Here is a 20,629-nt window from a genome sequence, read left to right as displayed (position 1 = left end):
TATGGCGATGAGCTGGCGGAGTAGTTAGCATGCCAGGAAAAATGCTTAGTAGCATTTCACCCATCTTTATGCTCTGAGTTCAAATTCTGCCAAGGTTGGCTATCTTTCATCCTTTCAGGGTCGATAAATTAAGCATCAGTGAAAAACTGGAGGGCTGATGTAATCAACTAGTCCCCTCGCACAAAATGTCAGGCCTTGTGCTTTTAATAGACAGGATAATAATAATAATAATAATAATAATAATATCATTATTATCATTATTATTATTATTATGAGCTAGTAGAATCCTTAGCATGCCAAACAAAATTTCTTAGAGGCATTTGGGGTGTCTTTATGCTCTGAGTTCGAATTCCACTGAGGTCGACTTTGCCTTTCATCCTCTTGGGGTTGATAAAATGAGTACCAGTTAAAACACTGGGGTTGATCTAATTGACTTAACTCCTCCCACCTCTCAACTGCTGGCCTTGTGCCAAAATTTGAAACCAAGGTGCACTTGGCAATCAGGGTAACCAGGATGTGTGGGGTTCCTTGGTTATCCCTCTGGGATAAACTTACCCTTTTGGGGGAGTTTTATGGTTTGATTTTATTAATTGTTATTGTTAATTATTTTTTTTATACAACATTGTACTAAACCCCACTTGCCCCTTGTGTTGTATTGTGTTGTGTTTGACCCTTGTAGCCAATAAAGAAAACATTATCATTGTTATTATTATGATCATTATTATTATTATTATACAAATTATTCTCATCATAAACATCAGTATCACCACTACCATCATCATAATCACCAGTCATCATGTCACCACCATTATCATCATCATCATCACAAACTTCACCATCATTATAACTACCATCATCACCAGCTTCTCCACCAACTTCACCATCATCCGCAAAAACATCGAAACCATCATCACAAACATCATCACTTTCAACAGTATAACCAACAAACCCAACAAGTAAGCCTCAATGTAGTTACTGGATCAGCTAGAAATAGTAGCCAAATCTCTTATGTCACACTCTACCAGCTTAAATAAAAGGACGTATAAACTTGCAAAAAAAAAAAAATAATAATAAATGCAAACGGGAATGAAATGAGCTGATCATAGGGTAGCACACATTTGGTTATATATCGCATTGTTCATGGCTGACCTGATATTAAACAGCAATATCATTACCATTAGTTTTTTTTTTGGGGGGGGGGGAATATATTCTCTTAAAATTAGCAACTGGAATATTATGGATTTTAAAAAATGTAAAAAATATCAAAATAACTGTTGCAAATAAATAAAAACCTTTCATAATTGGTATTAAAACTACAATTTTAATCAAACTTCAGTTTTACATAATTATTATCTTTATTATTATTATTATTATTATTATGGTAAAGTGCTAACAGAACCATTTATGCATTGGACAAAGTGTTTATGTTATGTTTCTTTTGGCACTTTACATTCATCATCATTTAACGCCCATTGTCAACGCTGGCATGGGTTGGACGGTTTGACCAAGCTGGCACACTGGAAGGCTGTACCGTACTCCAGTCTGATTTGGAATGGTTTTCTATGGCTGGATACCCTTCCTAGCACAAATCACTCCGAGTGTGTAACAGGTGCTTTTATATGTCACTGGTACAGGTGCCATTGACATGATACCGGAGTGCTTTTACATGCCACTGGTATGAATGCCATTTGCATGACACCAGTATCTGCCATGATGCAAATTTGCTTGGCTTGATTGGTCTTCTCAAGCACAACATAATGCCAAAGGTCTCGGTCATTGCCTCCATGAGGCCCAATACTGGAAAGGAACTCAGTCACTTGGCTTCCATGAGGCCCAACGCTCAAAAGGAACTCAGCCACTTTACCTCCAGGACGCCCAATGCTTGAAAGGTGTTCTTTATGCATCAGTAGCATGGGTGACAGTTACCATGACTATGATTTCACTCGGCTTGACGGGTCCTCTGAAGCACAGCACATCACCAAAGGTCTCGATCACAAAGTTCAAATTCCACTGAGGTTGACTTTTCCTTTCAGGGTCAATAAAAAAAGGTACCAGCTGAGCATTGGGTTCATTGTAAATAATTTCCCCTTCGTCTCAAAATTGGTGGCCTTGTGCCAAAATTTGACACTAAAAAGTATCTGTGCTGATGCCACATAAAAAGCACCCAGTACACTCTGTAAAGTGGTTGGCATTAGGAAAGACATCCAGGTGTTGAAACCCTGCCATAGCAGACTATTAGAGCTTAGTGCAGCTATCTGGCTTTCCAGCTCCTGTCAAACCATCCAACTCGTACCAGCATGGAAAAATGGACGTTTGATAATGACGAAACTAAAGTACCAGTGAAATTCTGGGACCAATATAATTCGCTATACTCTTCCCCCAAATTCTAGATTTCATTACCACCACCACCACCACTGCTATAATTATTACTTTGATTTTGATTCAAATTTGCAAATTTTATTTTAGTTCATGAAGACTTTTTTCTTTATTTTGATTTAATAAAATTAATTTCAAATAACATTCTCATTAGTATAGACTGAGGAAACAAAGTATGAATGTGTAAAACATGCTAATTCTAATTTGGGTTGTCTCTAAATTAATTTTGACATTAAAACTGGAGGGAGAAAGAGAGAAAGATCAATGGGGAGAGAAGTTAATGGAGAAAGAGAAAAGAATGAACAGAAAGGGAGAGTTTATGTCTGACAACCAAATTATTGAAATTTCTGTCTCCACAGGAAATTACACACTAGTGGTTTCTAGCTTTTGAGAACTTTATCAAAAGCAATGTTATTACACTTGACATCTGCAAAGCCTTTGACCATATTCATTATGAGAAGCTTCAAACCAAGTTGCTCACATGTAGAACCCACCCACCTCTGGGATTAGAAGGTCTCTACTAGACTACTTCAATACAATATGTCGGTGAGACCCTCTATAATCCATATCCTTTTATCTGATATGCAGCAGGGCTTTTGTACACTCTTCCACTTTTGCATAAACAGCCAACATATTGTAAATCCCAGTGAAACACACATGTGAATCAATCAACAAAGACAATGAAAATATCCTAGCACTAGTGCTGATACCACATAAAAAGCACTCAGTACATTCAATACAGTGGTTGTGATTAGAAAGAGTTAGGGTTAGCCAAAGAAAACCTGCCAAAACAGAAATGGAGCTTGGTGCGGCTTCCAGTCTTACCAGCTCTTGTCAAGCCATCCAACACATTCCAGCATGGAAAGCAGACATTAACTCTTTCGTTACTGTATTTATTTTGAGATACTCAGTGTTTCTTTCAATTAATTTTAAATATAACAAAGAATTTAGTAAAATAACTTAGTTATCATTAAGCTAGTGTCAGGAACATAAATTGTGACTAAGGTTTGGTGGAAGATTTTAATTCAAAACTTATGAAAACAAGACATTTGTACTCAGAGCCAGAGCCAGTTTCAGCCGGGTTGGTAACGAAAGGGTTAAATGATGACGACAATGATGTTTCAGTAGTTCTAATACATGTATTAACACATATCAGAGAAATACAAAACACAATAGTATCTATTCCTAAACAAAACCTTCAATAAACTTCATAAACTCTAGATCTCGCAGTCTTTGATTTCCTAAAATTCCCCCAACAAAAACTGATCAATTATGAACATCAAATGGGATAACCATGTCAAGCAACCTTGCAGTCCTTGAATGGGCCAAAGTCAACAACACTGAGGCTGTCATCCCCAAACATTGCCTCAGACGAGCAGGTCATGCCCACTGCATGAAGGGCACCAGACTGCTACATCAAATTCTCTGCAGCGAACTCAGCACTAGAAAGAAAATATATGAGCATCCCATGCTATGTTACAAAAACCAACTGAAACGGAGAATGAAAAGCACTAACATTGACCCCCTAAATCCTGGGAGCAACACACACAAGACAAAACAGCATGGCATTGCACCATCAAAACTGACATAGAACAATTTGAAAGACATAAACGAAATGAACGCTACCATAACTTACATGGAAACCATGAGCATGCTTTCAAGGGAGATAATCAGAGAACGATTTGAAAGTTAACATAAGATCGTAATACTTCATGTAAAGTAAATATAACAAATAATCCAGAATCCTTATCGGGTACCCGATCAATCCCAAAATCTAATCAGTTTGTGCCAGTCATGAGGCCAAACATCCCTGAAAGTTGCATCTGAATCCATCCAGTGATTCTTGAGATATCTTGTCCATGGGTAAACAAACCGCTTTGTTCAATGCCTCCCTTGACCTCAAGTGGCCTGAACTCTTTACATGAACACCACCCTGTACTTAACTCCATGTCCCCCTACATGGCCTTGCTATTTGCTTTTGAGCCAAATTAACTAACTAACTAACTAACTAACAAACAAACAAATGAACATGACTGAAAATAATACCTCCGCCTTCGCTAAGGCAGAGGTACGATAATCTTTTCAAATGTCCATTTAATAATGATTTCTATGTTGATGTTAACCAAATGAATTTTCATGTTATGAGATTTTGATTGAGATTTTAATTAAAATATGAACACTTAAGTACGGCCAGGTCTCAGTTTGATTGGTATGGAAAGAGTTAAAGGTGGTTGAAGCGGGTGGCTATATTTAATAATTTGATGCAAAACTGGAGTAGAAAGATTATGGTGGCGGGGAGGTGAATATGCTGGAGGGTCATGGGTGAAGAATTGTAAAGAATAAATGATGTAGATAGGAAAGAGAACAATGATGATGCAGGAAAGCCTGATGGTGGGAAGGCAGAGGCATTGAAGACTAGAATAGACAAAGAACTGTTAAAGTCTGGCCTGCTGCCATAAGGGAAGAAAGTAGACCAGCTTGTCACTTCTGTCTTAATTATGGTGGGTGTGGGTGTGTGTGTGAGAGAGAGAGAGAGAGAGAGAGAGAGAAGAGAGAGAGAGAGAAGAGAGAGAGAGGGAAAGAAAGAGAGAGAGAGAGAGAGAGAGAGAGGGAAAGAAAGAGAGAGAGAGAGAGAGAGAGAGAGAGAGAAAGAATAAGTAGGTATGTCTGTTACAGTGAATGTGTTAGTGCAAACATTGTATTTGTGTGGAGAGGTGAGGTGATTGTTTGAGGTGATATTAGATTGAGATTCAACAGTGAAAATTAAGAACTGATTAGCTTCTCATAGGAGAGAAACAGGGAGAGGGGAAGAGAGAGAAAGAGAGAGGGGGAGAGGGAGGAGAGAGGGGGAGAGGGAGGAGAGAGAGGGGGAGAGAGAGGAGAGAGAGGAAGAATGAGAGAGGGGGAAAGGAGAGAGAGAGAAAGGGGGAGAGACAGAGAGATACAGAGAGGGAGAGAGACTAAGAGATACAGAGAGATGGAGAGATACAGAGAGAGAGAGAAGGAGAGATACACAGAGAGAGATACAGAGAGAGAGAGACGGAGAGATACAGAGAAAGAGAGATACAGAGAGAGACAGACAGACAGAGAGATACAAAGAGAGAGAGAGGGGGACGTGCAGGTACAGAGAAAGAGAGAAACAGAGAGAGACAGACAGACAGACAGAGAGATACAAAGAGAGAGGGAGAGAGAGACGGGGAGATACAGAGAGAGAGAGAGAGAGAGAGAGAGGGAGAGAGAGAGACGAGGTGATGCAGAAAGAGAGACAGGGGAGATGCAGGGGGAGATGCCGAGAGAGATGGGGAAATGCAGAGAGAGACAGAGAAATATAGAGAGAGATAGAGAGATACACAGAGAGGTATGGAACAAAAGAAGCAGAGAAAAGGAGAGGGAAAGATGTAGGGAAGAGAAAGATAGGAGAGATATGTAAATTCGAAAAGTACAGGTTACCTTTGTGTGGTTCTATACTGAAAGACACTCATAAAAAGATTATCCTTTCTTAATTTAAGGTATAATAATGCATACAAGACTACCTTATCCAGAATGCAGGTCTATTTTTCTTAAAATGATTGAGGGTGATAGGAGGGGAAATTTGGCTGCTATCATTAACAAATCAAGAGACTACATAGTAAAACCCCAACTCCTATACTGTGAAATGATACATGACATATTTTACAGATCAGTAAACAGGTCTTTAATGAGCCATGACGTGAGACTAAGTATGTTTATGGTTGACTGATATGATGCCTTAAGAGAGAAGCGATTTCTAAAGATTTTGTTTCATTTGAATAAAATATTTTTAAAAATTTGTCTTTTTATTTAAAATTTCATAGACACAAAACTAACTTTTTTTCTAAACAAACTAAAATTGAATTTGATTCAAATTCTAATTATTTTCCTTTTCTTTTAATGAAACCATATTTTTATTATTCATCATGTTAGTTCTCTTTTCATAGTAATTTTTTTTGGCGGGAGTGTGGTAAATTTCTTCTCCCGCTATAAGTTGAATCAGTTTTATCAAACCTAAAATTTCAAATGAAAACAGGAAAATAATTAAGGAACTGGTGTATCTCAATTACCATTCTCAATTAGAACCTCTAACAATTAAATTCTCCATCTATACCCCTGAACCTCACAAAGCCAACTCATTAATTTGACTGTTGGCATGTTTTCTTACATTTACACAAGATCACATACCTATTTCTTTACTACCCACAAGGGGCTAAACATAGAGGGGACAAACAAGGACAGACAAACGGATTAAGTCGATTATATCAACCCCAGTGCATAACTGGTACTTATTTAATCGACCCCGAAAGGATGAAAGGCAAAGTCGACCTCGGCGGAATTTGAACTCAGAACGTAGAGGCAGACGAAATACCGCTTAACATTTCGCCCGGCATGCTAACGATTCTACCAGCTCGCTGCCTTATCAAGATCACATACCTGGAGAAGTTATCAGGTGGTTAAATCAAACCCTTTGCATGTCTGGTGCTTGTTTTAATAAAAATCAGAAGGATGAAGAGCAAATTTTCCTCCATTATCATTATTATTTAACATCCACGTTTCCAGACTTGCATAGGTCAGATGGAATTTTTTGCTGTCACCAACCCATCATCTACTTCCAAACAAAGTAATATTTTAGCATGGAAGTTAGCATGGAAGACTAGAAACAAACATCACTTGCATGAGGAGTTGAGTGCATTTTCAACCATCACGTGATATCAAGACAAGGGTACACATACATGCACTCAGATATAGATATGTATGCACAGCAGGTTTCTTTCAGGATTGATAAATTAAGTACCAGTTGAGTACTTAATCTCAATGTAATTGACTTCCACCTTCTCCCTAGATTTCAGGCCTTATAATAACAATAATAATAATAAATAAAGTAACAGTTTCCTTAAAGGGGTGGGTCATTCTTCCCTTGAAAGTTCATATATCAATCATTAAACATTGCTTCTGAGTTTAAAAGATCATATAACATTGGTGAGAGTGGGGTACAAAATAATTTAAGTGCAATTTTGGTGAATGAAACCCTAAAAAAAATCTATTCCATTTTCCCATAAATGTTGGTGATACAACTGTAAAAGAAATTTTATTTGATGCATGAGCTGCCTTTAAAAGACCTTTAAAAAAAACACTAATTTCTAAAATTTCATAATATAATCATATTAATTTGTTGCCAAATTCTTTTTCTGAATACAAAATTCATGGAAATAGTTTAATTGAAAGTCAAAAGCTGAATAAATCACTGCCTTAACAAAAGGCTTCTCTGACTACACAAAACAATAACATAAAAACTCAAACTTATACACCTTCGATTATAGCATGCGCCACTATTTCCATTGATATGTTTTACATTATTTTTTTCATCAATGAAAACAGTCATAAGTTCTTTAATTCATATATTTGCATTTCACTGATCAAAGATGAATTAATTTTTTATCAAACTCAGTTGGAGTCTTTTATTTATTTATTTATATATTTATTTATTGGTGGGGTGGTTAACAACAATTAGCAGCAAGAGGCAATTTACATTTGATATTCTCTATAAAAATGTCAAGTGTTGACTCCTGTTGTTCACATTCCACACAAAGATCAGATTCTTGTACATAAAAGAGCCAATCTCTATCAAATCAATAAATTAAATTTTAATTTACCAGGGAGTAGAAATGTTACCAGAAATATCCAAATGATCATGAAAACAATATCAAAGTGTTGTTTGCATCTCTCTCTCTCTCTCTCTAACATATATTGGTTAAAAATTATCATTGTTATTTTCAAATACTAAGAGCCATTATTAATTCATTGTTCTACACAACATGCACAAAACATTGATCAGGATCTCAATATATGTTGTTTCCCAACTGACAACATATTGATCACAGCCTTTTGCAGAGATTACTTTATATTTTTATTAATTACTTTATTTATTACTTTCTTTTTATCAATTAGTCTACGCAGTTGACATCCGTAGCATTTTCAAGTGAGGATTAAGTAGACAGTTCTGACAAAGATTTCAAATTTGACCACAAGCAAATCTTAAACTAAATTTGAGGTTGGTGGCCATTGGACAGAACTGTAGTAATTCTCAGAAAATGAAACATGAACCATTTTGGATTTAAAGTTGACCCACTGTGAGCTGCAGTAGGAATACACAGAAATCATTAATGCCATGAAGAGACAATATAAAGCTATACTAAATGAAAGGCAAATTGGATCAACATAGTATTATGATATAAAACCAATGTATTATAAAACTCTTTTCTTTGTGTTGATACATACATCAGAAATCAATTCCACAGAAGAATGCTGTGCTATAAATTGTGATCAATGAAACAAAATGGTTAGGAATTGTATTAATATTGAAATCTATTGCCCGAGATAATCTCTGATTCTGTGTTACACTACATCATGCTTTAAAACGATCGTATTTAAATTAATAATCTTCCATCATAATTTAAAGTCAAAACCTTTTATGTTATATTTGAAAGAGCAGATTAAAAATGAAAATGTTTACTGTTTCACTAAATCACTGTGATGCATTTCATTAAAAATACAGCCATAAAAGAAGTTATCAGACTAAAATATTGTTCAGAGTTAAAATAAAACACACTTTGGGAAAGGAGAAATCACTTAGCAGCATGACTGAATTTACCTTTGAGGAAACTAATGCTTAGAGCCTACAAAATATTTCCATGATTTTGTTTGGAAAAAAAATCAATAGAATCTTGTCAGAATGTAATGATAGAAACTCACCTAACACTAGCTTCTGGTTTCTTTACATTATTGTTATGCAGTGTTTTTTAAAAACAATGTAAGAACCATATTAGTAATATAACACACTACGTAAACCAATTTATTTTGAAATTAATCAAGAATTGGCAGGGATTAAGCAAAATTCATAATCAAACTGTTTTTTGGAACATGATGAAAGGTATATTACATAGAATTGTTACAGACGGTTTTAATTAAATAGTAACATTTTAAAATTAAATACTTTGTATTGCAGAACTACAGGTAGTCCCAGATGAAGATATTAAAAGGATTGAAAAATATATCACTCCCCAAATATTCTTTCATCAATGCTCAACATTTTTATAATTTCATATTAATAACTCTAAAACAAAGAATAGCTGGATAGTTTTAACAAATTGTCACAGAAGAATTTATCGTTGTTAAACATCTAGAGCAGTGACGTTAAACTTATGAAATGCATGCTAGCAGTAATACACCATGGAATTTTAAGTGACATGTTGGATTTGGAAAAAAAATGCTTATAGATAAGCTTTTTATAACATGATATTGCAGAGAGATTTTCATTTAAAAGTAAAATAGCTGAACTAAAGACATTAGAATTTTGACAGATTTAATAACACCTGACATCACAGATCATACAAATGCTAATGCCATTTGACTAGCAAAAAAGAACAACCATATTTCCTTTAAATCTTACTATACCAACATAAGAATGGGTATACACATTACATTATGTAGCTTGATATACATTATATTTGAAAAACAAACAAAACAGATATGTTCAATCATGGCTGACCTGGGAGTAGTAAACAACAACAAAATACCTGGGGCCTTTAGGAACATCTGGCCCAAGACTATAAAAAAATATTTACAATCTTCAGCTAGGCATAGGAGTGGCTGTGTGGTAAGTAGCTAGCTTACCAACTACATGGTTCCGGGTTCATTCCCACTGCATGGCACCTTGGGCAAGTGTCTTCTACTATAGGGGATTTGGTAGATGGAAACTGAAAGCCTGTTGTATATATGTATATATATATATGTGTGTTTATATGTTTGTGTGTGTGTGTTTGTACCCCCAACATCGCTTGACAACCGATGCTGGTGTGTTTACGTCCCCGTAACTTAGCGGTTCAGCAAAAGAGACTGATAGAATAAGTAGTAGGCTTACAAAGAATAAGTCCTGGGGTCGATTTGCTCGACTAAAGGTGGTACTCCAGCATGGCCACAGTCACATGACTGAAACATGTAAAAGAGTAAATCTGAAGAACCTACTACAGGATCTTTCGACATTCTTAATGACAAGGTCATTGTTTGCCTATATATTCTCTTGATGCAGCAACTCTAGATCCCAGATAACAAACCCCCAACACTAAGTTTATATTGCTGTATTATAACTTAATTAGGTTCTTTAAATATTCTAGCAGTTAAGCTAAGGAATCAGTAATGGATAATGAGAATTATCTTAGAACTAATTAATTTAAAGAGGTGAATTAACATTCAGCAAAATTACGCAATTTATTCTAGCAAGGGAAAATCCTCATCATCGTTACTATCATCGTTTTGACACCCACATTTCCATGCCTGCATAGATATGGAATTTACTGGAACACATTTTCTCCAGTCAAATACCCTTCCTGCTGCCAGCTCTCACCTGTTTCCAAGCAAAGTAATATTCTTCCATGGCCAAACATGTTTACACAGAACATTAGAAATGAATGACATTGCTCCTATGATAATGGAACTTATTTACAACTATCACATAATGTCAAGACAAGAGGACACACATACACATATGCATGCATGTGTGACAGACTTCTTTCAGTTTCTTTCAACTAAATCCACTCACAAGGCTGAGCTGGCAGACACGTTAGTGCGCCAGGCGAAATGCTTAGCGGTATTTCGTCTGTCGTTACGTTCTGAGTTCAAATTCCGCCGAGGTCGACTTTGCCTTTCATCCTTTCGGGGTCGATAAATAAAGTACCAGTTTCACACTGAGGTCGATGTAATCGACTTAATCCCTTTGTCTGTCCTTGTTTGTCCCCTCTATGTTTAGCCCCTTGTGGGCAATAAAGAAATATATAATAGAAGACACTAGGCCAAGGTGTCACAGGATTGGATTGAAACTGAGATTAAGTGATTGAGAAGTAAATGTCTTAACCACACAGCCACGTCTGTAAAAATTAAGGCAAGAACAGCAACAAAAAGAAACAGCAAAGAAAACAACTAAAAGTATAAAAACAGGAGAAAAAGTAGTAAAAGGGAATAACAGCAAAGATGAGTAAAGACAACAAGCCTCAAGAACAACAACAAAGAAAATTGTTCCAGTAAACAGAATCGGATATTTTTTATATTTTTTTTATTTCACATTTTACACCAATTTTCTTCACCTAGTAGTTATTTTTATAGGGAGTGATCTTCCTGCAACTAAACAACTTTCAATAAAGTAGGGTAGAGACCATGTAGTTACCTAAGTGCATTGAGGCAAATAATATATACTTAATGTAAGGGCAATGGAAGTAATGATGTTAGAACTCTTGAACACATGGTCAACAGTCTCTCCCCTGAACCTTACAGCCATGTCATCAACTGATTGATAAAGATCAATCTATATATAAATAAAGTTGAAGTTTTCTGTGTGTGGTAGGTTTGGTAGCCTTCAACTAACACTATCTCCTCCGAGACCCTGCAGCGCAGGTTGACCAAAATTGAGAGTATAATAGAAGAAGATTTGTTTTTCATTCCGTAGAAGAAAATATTCAAATTGGACCATGTTAAGACCAAAAATTATTTACAACAAAAAGGTGCTTTTTTTCTATGAAAATCCCTATTTTTTACGATTTTTTTGACTGCTGTGTTGCCATTTTTCGGTGTATTTCAACCAGAAAAATGTTCACTTAAAGAGAATAACAAGCTACACAATGCAAAATTTTTACTTTTCAAAAATTCCAATTCTAAAGGGTCGAAACAAACCCGAGCAACACCGGGCGATACTGCTAGTAAAAATACTATCTGTACGTGGCCTATGCCAGCACTGCTGTGCCGGTGGCATGTAAAAAGCACCAACCGTTTGTGGCTGTTGCTAGCCTCCCCTGGCATGTAAAAAGCACCCACTACACTCACGGAGTGGTTGGTGTCAGGAAGGGCATCCAGCTGTAGAAACACTGCCAGATCAGACTGGAGCAGCCTCCTGGCTTCCTAGACCCCAGGCAAACCGTCCAACCCATGCTAGCATGGAAGACGGACGTTAAACGATGATGATGATGATGTAGTCAAGGGAAGATTAAAGTGAATAGTTGGTGTATACTAATAACTTTAGTAAGTCTAGTCAGAGCTGAAACATATTTAGACAACATCTGAACTCTCTTGCAACTAATTCTGTTCAAGCCATTAATTCATACAGCCTTGACATATTTCACAATCTAAACAGCTCTGTAGTTGCAGTTATTGTTGCTGTTATTGTCATTGCTACTATTGTTATTTCTGTTGCTACTGCTTGCAACAATAAATGGAAGACAGATTGTCAGAAAGATATGGTAAAAAGAAGATCACCAGGTGATTGCAAATAAGATAAGATAAGATGTATACCGTGGATATGTTGATGACATTTCATCTGTTCAATGAAATAGAATTATGTATATGCATAATAGGCGTAAGAGTGTCTGTGAGGTAAGTAGCTTGCTTACCAACCACATGGTTCCGGGTTCAGTCCCACTGCGTGGCACCTTGGGCAAGTGTCTTCTACTATAGCCTTGGGCCGACCAAAGCCTTGTGAATGGATTTGGTAGACGGGAACTGAAAGAAGTCCATCGTATATATGTATATGTGTGTGTGTGTGTGTGTGTGTGTGTGTGTGTGTGTGTATGTTTGAGTGTGTGTTTGTCCCCCCCAACATCGCTTGACAACCGATGCTGGTGTGTTTACGTCCCCGTAACTTAGCGGTTCAGCAAAAGAAACCGATAGAATAAGCACTAGGCTTAAAAAGAATAAGTCCTGGAGTCGATTTGCTCGACAAAAGGCGGTGCTCCAGCATGGCCACAGTCAAAATGACTGAAACAAGTAAAAGAGTAAAAAGAACATGCCATAGCAATCCCATTAAAAAAACCATTTTAATGTCTTTATTACATGCTTGCATGGGTTGGACAGAACTTTACCGGTACAGTATCTCTGAAAGGAGGCTGTCTCCAAGATACAAAGGAAAGAGTAGGTCAGGAAGGGATATCCAGTAGATTGAGAGAAAAGGCCTCATTATTGACCAGATAATTTTTTTTAAGAAATAGCATGTCACATATCAATATAGGAATGGCAAGCAAGTGGGTTGAGTGTCGAGGGGAGCACAAGTCGCAGTTGAATGTCCTAAACACAGAATGTGTGTTCTCCCTAAGCAACCAAGAAGGATTAGCAATGCAGTAACAGAAACACTTTCACTTGCTGAAACCTAACAGATGCCTCACTATGATTTCTCTAAGAAAATGCGAGAGAAATAAATATGCCTTCCTCTAGAGATAAACAAATATGACATATTTACTCAAATGTATTTTCAGTTGAAGAGAGAGAGAAAGAGAGAGATTAATGAATAGAGAGAAGAAAAGAGGGATACAAGAATTGTTCACATGATATTCCAAACGGAGAACATATATAATTCTACAGCACTGTGTGGCCAGTGCAATGGTAATATATCTGTGCACAGTGCTGTGACAATATATGCGCAACGTAGCTGGGATTGTAATGCAGTATGCATCATGTAGTTGTAATATATGCAATGGCAGGCATGATAACAGAAAAGTGAAAGAAAACAGCAAAAAATAAATGAATTCAAGAAAACAACTATAGTTCCTATTTGCAGTTTCTAAGACTTCACTCTGATTGTGAAGCAAATCTTTTATTAATTATAAATTTCATATAAACTCGTTTCAAGCAGAGATAATTCTGTGAGCTAATTATATCAAACATACACACAAACCAAAAAAAAAAAAAAAGAAAAGGAAAGAAAATATATTTGATTTGGGAAAAAACCTTGTAAATACATTTTGCTTAAGCAGGATGGTTTATTTGTTGAAGCAGCTGTAAAAACATTCACAAGGGATCCCCATACTAACCCCTATTCTCAATCCTTTTCCCAAAGAATGTTGGATGGTAGGATGGTCTCAAACAGAAAAACCTTTGATCATGTGTCAACTTAGTCAAGGGTGGAAACGAACAATAACAAGATGAGGCTCAAGCTTAAGTTCCAAATGAGATGGTCCTTGATCACAGACTTTGTAAACTATTGATTATAGGTCAGCTCACTCAATGCCAACAACATGTGGCTTACATATATCAACATGTATAATATTTACACATAAAAATGCTGATCCCCAAATTTATGAGACTTAAGAAACTAAATGAAGCCAAGATGTCCCTCCTCAGGTTCAAAAATAGAAAAGGAAAACGGAAGTGATTCTATAATTAGTATTGTATAATTAGTAACTTATTAGAAGCAATATTCTTTAGAAAAAGTAAATAAAAACAACATGACAGTTGTAAGTTTGTTATTTATATAATTGACTACATCTTAACCATAATACTGAAAGAAAGTAAAAATATTTAAAAAATAGGCCAGTTGGCAGTTATTGCTGTTTTAATGGTGAAATATTATATCTAAGTGGAATTTTAAAATATGTCCCCAACATGTGGTGACTGGTTTCTTGTGTATTCACCTCACCACTAACACCCATCGTTCCTCGAAGAAAATTTTAACGTTTTGCAAAATAAGTAAATAGCAGTGTAATAGTAATACCATTTTGCCAAGAATAGATTTGAATTTGGTGCTGGGTGTCTGGTTTATTTTCAAGTCAGACTGGAAGAACAGAGTGAACCCAATGAAAATGAAAACAATCTGGCTGGAACATCTGAAACTGGGTCTGTGGCAATTCAGAGTTAATCCAGTCAAAAATATCCCTTACACAGTTCACCTCATTATGATTTATCCATGTAATAATGCCATTTTGACCTCATTGAAAAGATTTGTAATGCATTTAAATCACAGTGGAACAATATATACACATGCCCACACATGCATATTTATTATATTTTAAAGCCTCTACACTACTCACTCAAACTGCAAGTATTTATTTCAGATTTCACCGTACCTTCTTAAAAAAAAAATGAAGATAAACATGGCTGGAATGCCTTTAATCATAGATCTACAGTATTACAACTAACCTTGGGTTAAATAAGGGCAACACAGACTGAGCTAATATAATGAGGATGCATAAATAATTACCAAGTGTGATACGTCTGTTGAATTAGGGCTGATTTGGGACTAAATAACAAGTTTCTAACAATATTCCTTTTGATATCAACCTACCCGAGACCACCTCTGGTTCTATGATACAAACTTCCTGTTTTAAAGGGATCTAAACTAAAACTGTCCACCAAAATTCCTTGTTAATTTATATTCCAAACACCTGCTTAACCCTTTCATTACTGTATTTATTTTGAGATGCTCTGTGTTTCTTCCAATTATTTTAAATATAACGAATAATTTAGTAAAATAACATGGTTATCATTGAGCTAATGTTAGAAACATAAATTGTGACTAAGATTTGGTGGAAGATTTGAATTCAAAAAGACATTTATACTAAAGAGCTAGAACAGGTTTCAGTCGGGTTGGTAACAAAAGGGTTAATAATGACAAAGTTATTTTACTAAATCCTTCCTTATTTTCTAAATTAACTGAAACAAAGGTCGGGTATTTCAAGAGAAATACGATAACAAAAGGGTTAATTGTAATACATTTTATCTAAGTCAATGGTACAGCAAGGAGTCTCAGTGCCGAGGGGTAAAGACACTAATTAGCAGGTACGATAGATCAGATATTTTATGCCTGTCCACACCTGCATCTGGAGAGAGTAAACTTGTAAACTTTTTTTTTTTCTTTTTGTACTTGCTATTTTGATCCTTCCCATTCTATTTTGATGACTTATCTGATACAACAAAGTAAAAAGTCTTATTCATGTTAGAAAAAAATTATCCAATTACCATGGAAGGGATAATGCTAACAAGTGGCTTTTATTTTGTTGTTAATTCATTCAGTATCAATGGTTTGATATTAAATGATTTTGTTTACTCTTACTGGTTGGTTCTAGAGAAGGCTGTAGCTCTGTGGAGATGAAAGAGTGTGTACACTGCCATCTTGGTGTTTGCTTAAAAGCTATCCACAAAGGAAAAGAACAAGAAATGGAAGGAGAAGGCGCAGTTGAAGTGAGAGGCTAACATTCATTAACAAGGAAAATAACGGTTTATTCTGAAATGTTTCCTGTAGTGAATATAGATGACTGGATTAATAAATAGGTTAGAGAGGAGTCACTGAGGAAGAGACATGAAGGAGAGAGTGACAGAGATCTAAGGTGTGTGTGAGAGAGAGAGAGAAGACATGCCCACACTTATACACACACCCACACACACACACAAAGAAACACCCAAGAAATGATCAAGCAAAACAAAAGAATCAAACCGGCCTCTTTAATATAACCATTAATCCAAGGTTTTGGCCATTCGGTGCAGTAATTTAGACAAATATTTGGGTTCACTGAGTACGATCATTAAAACTAGATGGTTAGTGATATTTGATGAGCAGTTTTTATTGTATTCTGGTATCATAGAGAAAGAGGAACAAGTTCAATTCAAGTTTACAACCAAATATTTACATTTGTTGACTAAGAAAGGAGAAAATAGAAAAAGAGAAACAAAAAGAAGAGATATGTATGAAGAATGGCATGATCAAGATGATAACTAGTTTTATGGTCAGTGGTATTTTTATAAATATATTCTTGTAATTAACTGCTGCATATATTCCAAACAAAGATTATATTCTTAAACTTTAACATGACTCCTAACGTCACATAGAAGAGAAGAATGAAAATAAGCAATGGAAAACAAACAGGTTTTCTTAATAGTCACAATAATAATAATTCATTCTTAAAAATGCTGAAAACAAGACAATGATTGTTTAACACTTTTGTTACCGCATTTCTAGAGAAATACACTGCCTTTGTTTCATTTGTTTTTAAAAATAACAAAGAATTTAATCAAATAGGTTTGTTATTATTAAGCTGGTGTTTATCTTTTATCCTTTACTTGTTTCAGTCATTGAACTGCAGCCATGCTGGCACCCTGCTTTCAGCATAAACTAACATGAACTTTAGATGGCTTTAAAACACAAAGTTTACATCATCAACCTCCAGAGAGTAGTCTCAAGCTGGTTGGTATCAAAAAAGGTTCAGGAAAAGAACTACTAAGATTCACAGAGCGAAACATCTGTTTAACCCTTTTGATATCAACCCGGCTGAAACCGCCTCTGGCTCTGTAGTACAAATATCTTGTTTTCATAAGTTTTGGATTAAAATCTTCCACCGAACCTTAGTCACAATTTATGTTCCTAACACTAGCTTAATTAATGATAACTAAGTTATTTTACTAAATTCTTTGTTATATTTAAAACTAATTGAAAGAAATACAGAGCATTCCAAAATAAATACAGTAATGAAAGGGTTAAAGAAAGAGAAGTTGGACTGCAGTACTGTGTGGATGAATTTTTGAATCCACTTGTATCTGGTTTCCTTGTTTGAAATGAATGAAAGAAGTTTTCCATAGAATGGAGGATGTTAGGAAGAAGTACCAGATCTGGAAAAATTCATACCTAGAAATCAGAGCAGAAGCATTTCTGGCATGCAATGCAGTAATTTATATTTCTCTAAATTCTGAGTTCAAAGGCCACTAACTTTTGCCTGTATTTCATCTAGAGGCAATAAAAGAGAGTATCAGTAGTTTACTGGGATCAATTCAATTAACCATTTCAGCTGCTTTAAAATGTAGCCTTTAAATTCAATTGTGTGCTTTGGGTTATTATTCAACCAGGCAGCAATTCACAATATCAGTTAATGTTCAATTCACTGTTTCGTATACCAGAGGTGACAGATCTAGTCTAGGCATGTAGCTGGCTGCAAGTACCTTGTTTGTTCCTTCTCGAGCCACGCCTGCCTCATAAGGGCCAGTTTCCCGGTTTCCTTGGCATGTAAGTTCCCCACCTGGACGGGACGCCAGTCCATTGCAGGCGAGCTGCCAGATGCAGGAGGAAAGAGTGAGAGAAAGTTGTGGCGAAAGAGTCAGCAGAAGTTCGCCATTACCTTCTGCCGGAGCCACGTGGAGCTTAGGTGTTTCGCTCATAAACACACACATCGCCCAGTCTGAGATTCAAACCCGTGATCCCTCGACCGCCAGTCCACTGCTCTAGCCACTAGGCCATGTGCCTCCAGGCTGCAAGTACACTCTATTTATAAGGCTCAATGGGACCAAAGTACATCTGGCATTCTTGCTAGCTACTGCTCGGATGAATTTTCATCCCCTCCTTTACATTGCTTTAAAATACAACATGTTCACAAGAGATGTTATCTTTGGATGAATACCTCAGTAAAATGTACATTTATCACATCTGATACACAAATCAATATTTTAAGAAATAAACTTTTTTGATTAAAGAACTGCAGAGTTGATACAATTATGCATTGCCTGGGTACATGTTGCTCAGATAGCTACATAAACTGTGTTACACTGATTACACATGTGATATGGAGTGCATTACACATGACATGAAATGTTTTGCACAAAACTATAAGAGAAAAAAACTTTTGGAGAAAAATCAATGACTACTGAGTGAATTGATAGCAAAAAAAAAATGTCTGAAAATTGGTGTAAAGAATTGATATATTGGTGATAAAGGTAATGTATGTGATGATGGGGATGTTGATAGTGGAAATGGTATTGGAAGACGGCGAGCTGGCAGACACGTTAGCACGCCGGGCAAAATGCGTAGCCGTATTTCATCTGTTGTGAGTTCAAATTCCACCGAGGTCGACTTTGCCTTTCATCCTTTCGGGGTCGATTAAATAACTACCAGTTACGCACTGGGGTCGATATAATCCTGTTGTCTAATAATAGGATAGTGATTTGGAAATAGTTGTCATAATGGTTAGGGGCAGTCAATAGGTTTTGGTAGTATGGCATAAATGGTATCGCAATAAATTGTGGGATGGTTAATAGTAAGGTTTGATAAGAGTGTGTAGTAGTAGTAGTAACATTACTGAGGTAATTGTCATAGCAAGGTGGCATTCATAGTGTTGGTGGCAAAAGGTTAGAACTAATATTGGTACTGGTGATGACGATTGCTCTATAAATATTAGGTGACATTATTGGCCTTTAAATATTACATTAACCCAATATAATTTAGTTGACACTAACAGCTTTTAGTCATTTGTTAACCTTTTAGGCTGTACGTGACACTACAATGACCTTTAGTCATTCTCAGTATTTTACATTCTCTTTCCATTCTACCATGGGTTGGATGTCCAGCTTCCTAGACAAGTCAGTGGATCACATTGCACTTGTCTGTTCTGCTTTTTGCATGGTTTCTACAGCAAGATGACCTTCCTAATGCCAACCAGTCTGTCCCAGTGTATTGATGACCAAGAGGGTGGGAGGTGAGGAAGTGTGAGTAGGGTGGGGATAAGTAATGGAAGAGAGAATAAATAGTTATATGTTGGTTGCTGGTGAGGAAGGAGATAGACTAGAAAACAGCATGGGTATTATTATGAGGGGAAAAGGAAATGACAGGAGGATAGAGTACAATGAAAGGGGAAGTGAAGTAATGAAAATGAGAGAGAGTGATTGACATTTGTCAACACAAAATGATAGATGTGGGAGTATGTATGTGAGAGACAGACAGAGAGTGAGAGAGAAAAGGATTGAAGAAAAGTAATAAATATATATGAGTAGTGGGGCAATGAATACAAGCAGCTCTAATACCAATCCTCATTATATAAGCATTGTTATAAAAGGTAGAATGATAAAGTATTCATTATGAAAGGATCCCATTCTGTGGTTCTGTTACCCTATAAAATGTAAGAGGCTGATGGCCTTTATGTGCGACACATGTGCAAAACAAAATTATCAAGCTATTCCATAAGATTGGATATGAAATTATTATGACTTCTGGTCATTATGTTAATCCTATATATTTTATTGTAACACTATAAATGTTTATAGTCATTTACTTGCACCACAGATTGTAGCTGACACTGTTATGGCCTGTTATTTATTAAGTAAATTTAATACTGTAGGTGAATGCAATAACATTTAATTATGAAGTTAACTCTATACATTGTAGCAGGCTTTAGTTAATTTAGCAACTGAAATATAATAGAATTAACATTTACTAACACACAGACCAACCTGACAAGGTGCCAAATAAAGACAGTTCAGCTTGGCAAAGTCTGTGTCACACAGTTCAGCTTGGCAAAGTCTGTGTCGCACAGTTCAGCTTGGCAAAGTCTGTGTCGCACAGTTCAGCTTGGCAAAGTCTGTGTCGCACAGTTCAGCTGGCAAAGTCTGTGTCGCACAGTTCAGTTGGCAAAGTCTGTGTCGCACAGTTCAGCTTGGCAAAGTCTGTGTC

At 36.2% G+C, this 20,629-nt stretch overlaps 1 protein-coding gene across 13 annotated transcripts in view; it reads right to left on the bottom strand.

Moving 5' to 3' along the window:
* LOC115211614 (protein tweety homolog 1-A) overlaps positions 1-20,629 on the bottom strand; it is a 174,087-nt gene that overhangs the window by 86,425 nt on the left and 67,033 nt on the right. The window lies entirely within an intron of this gene.

Source organism: Octopus sinensis, linkage group LG5 (assembly GCF_006345805.1).
Source record: "Octopus sinensis linkage group LG5, ASM634580v1, whole genome shotgun sequence".
NCBI classification, from domain to species: Eukaryota; Metazoa; Mollusca; class Cephalopoda; order Octopoda; family Octopodidae; genus Octopus; species Octopus sinensis.
This window is presented reverse-complemented; position numbering and strand designations above follow the sequence as displayed.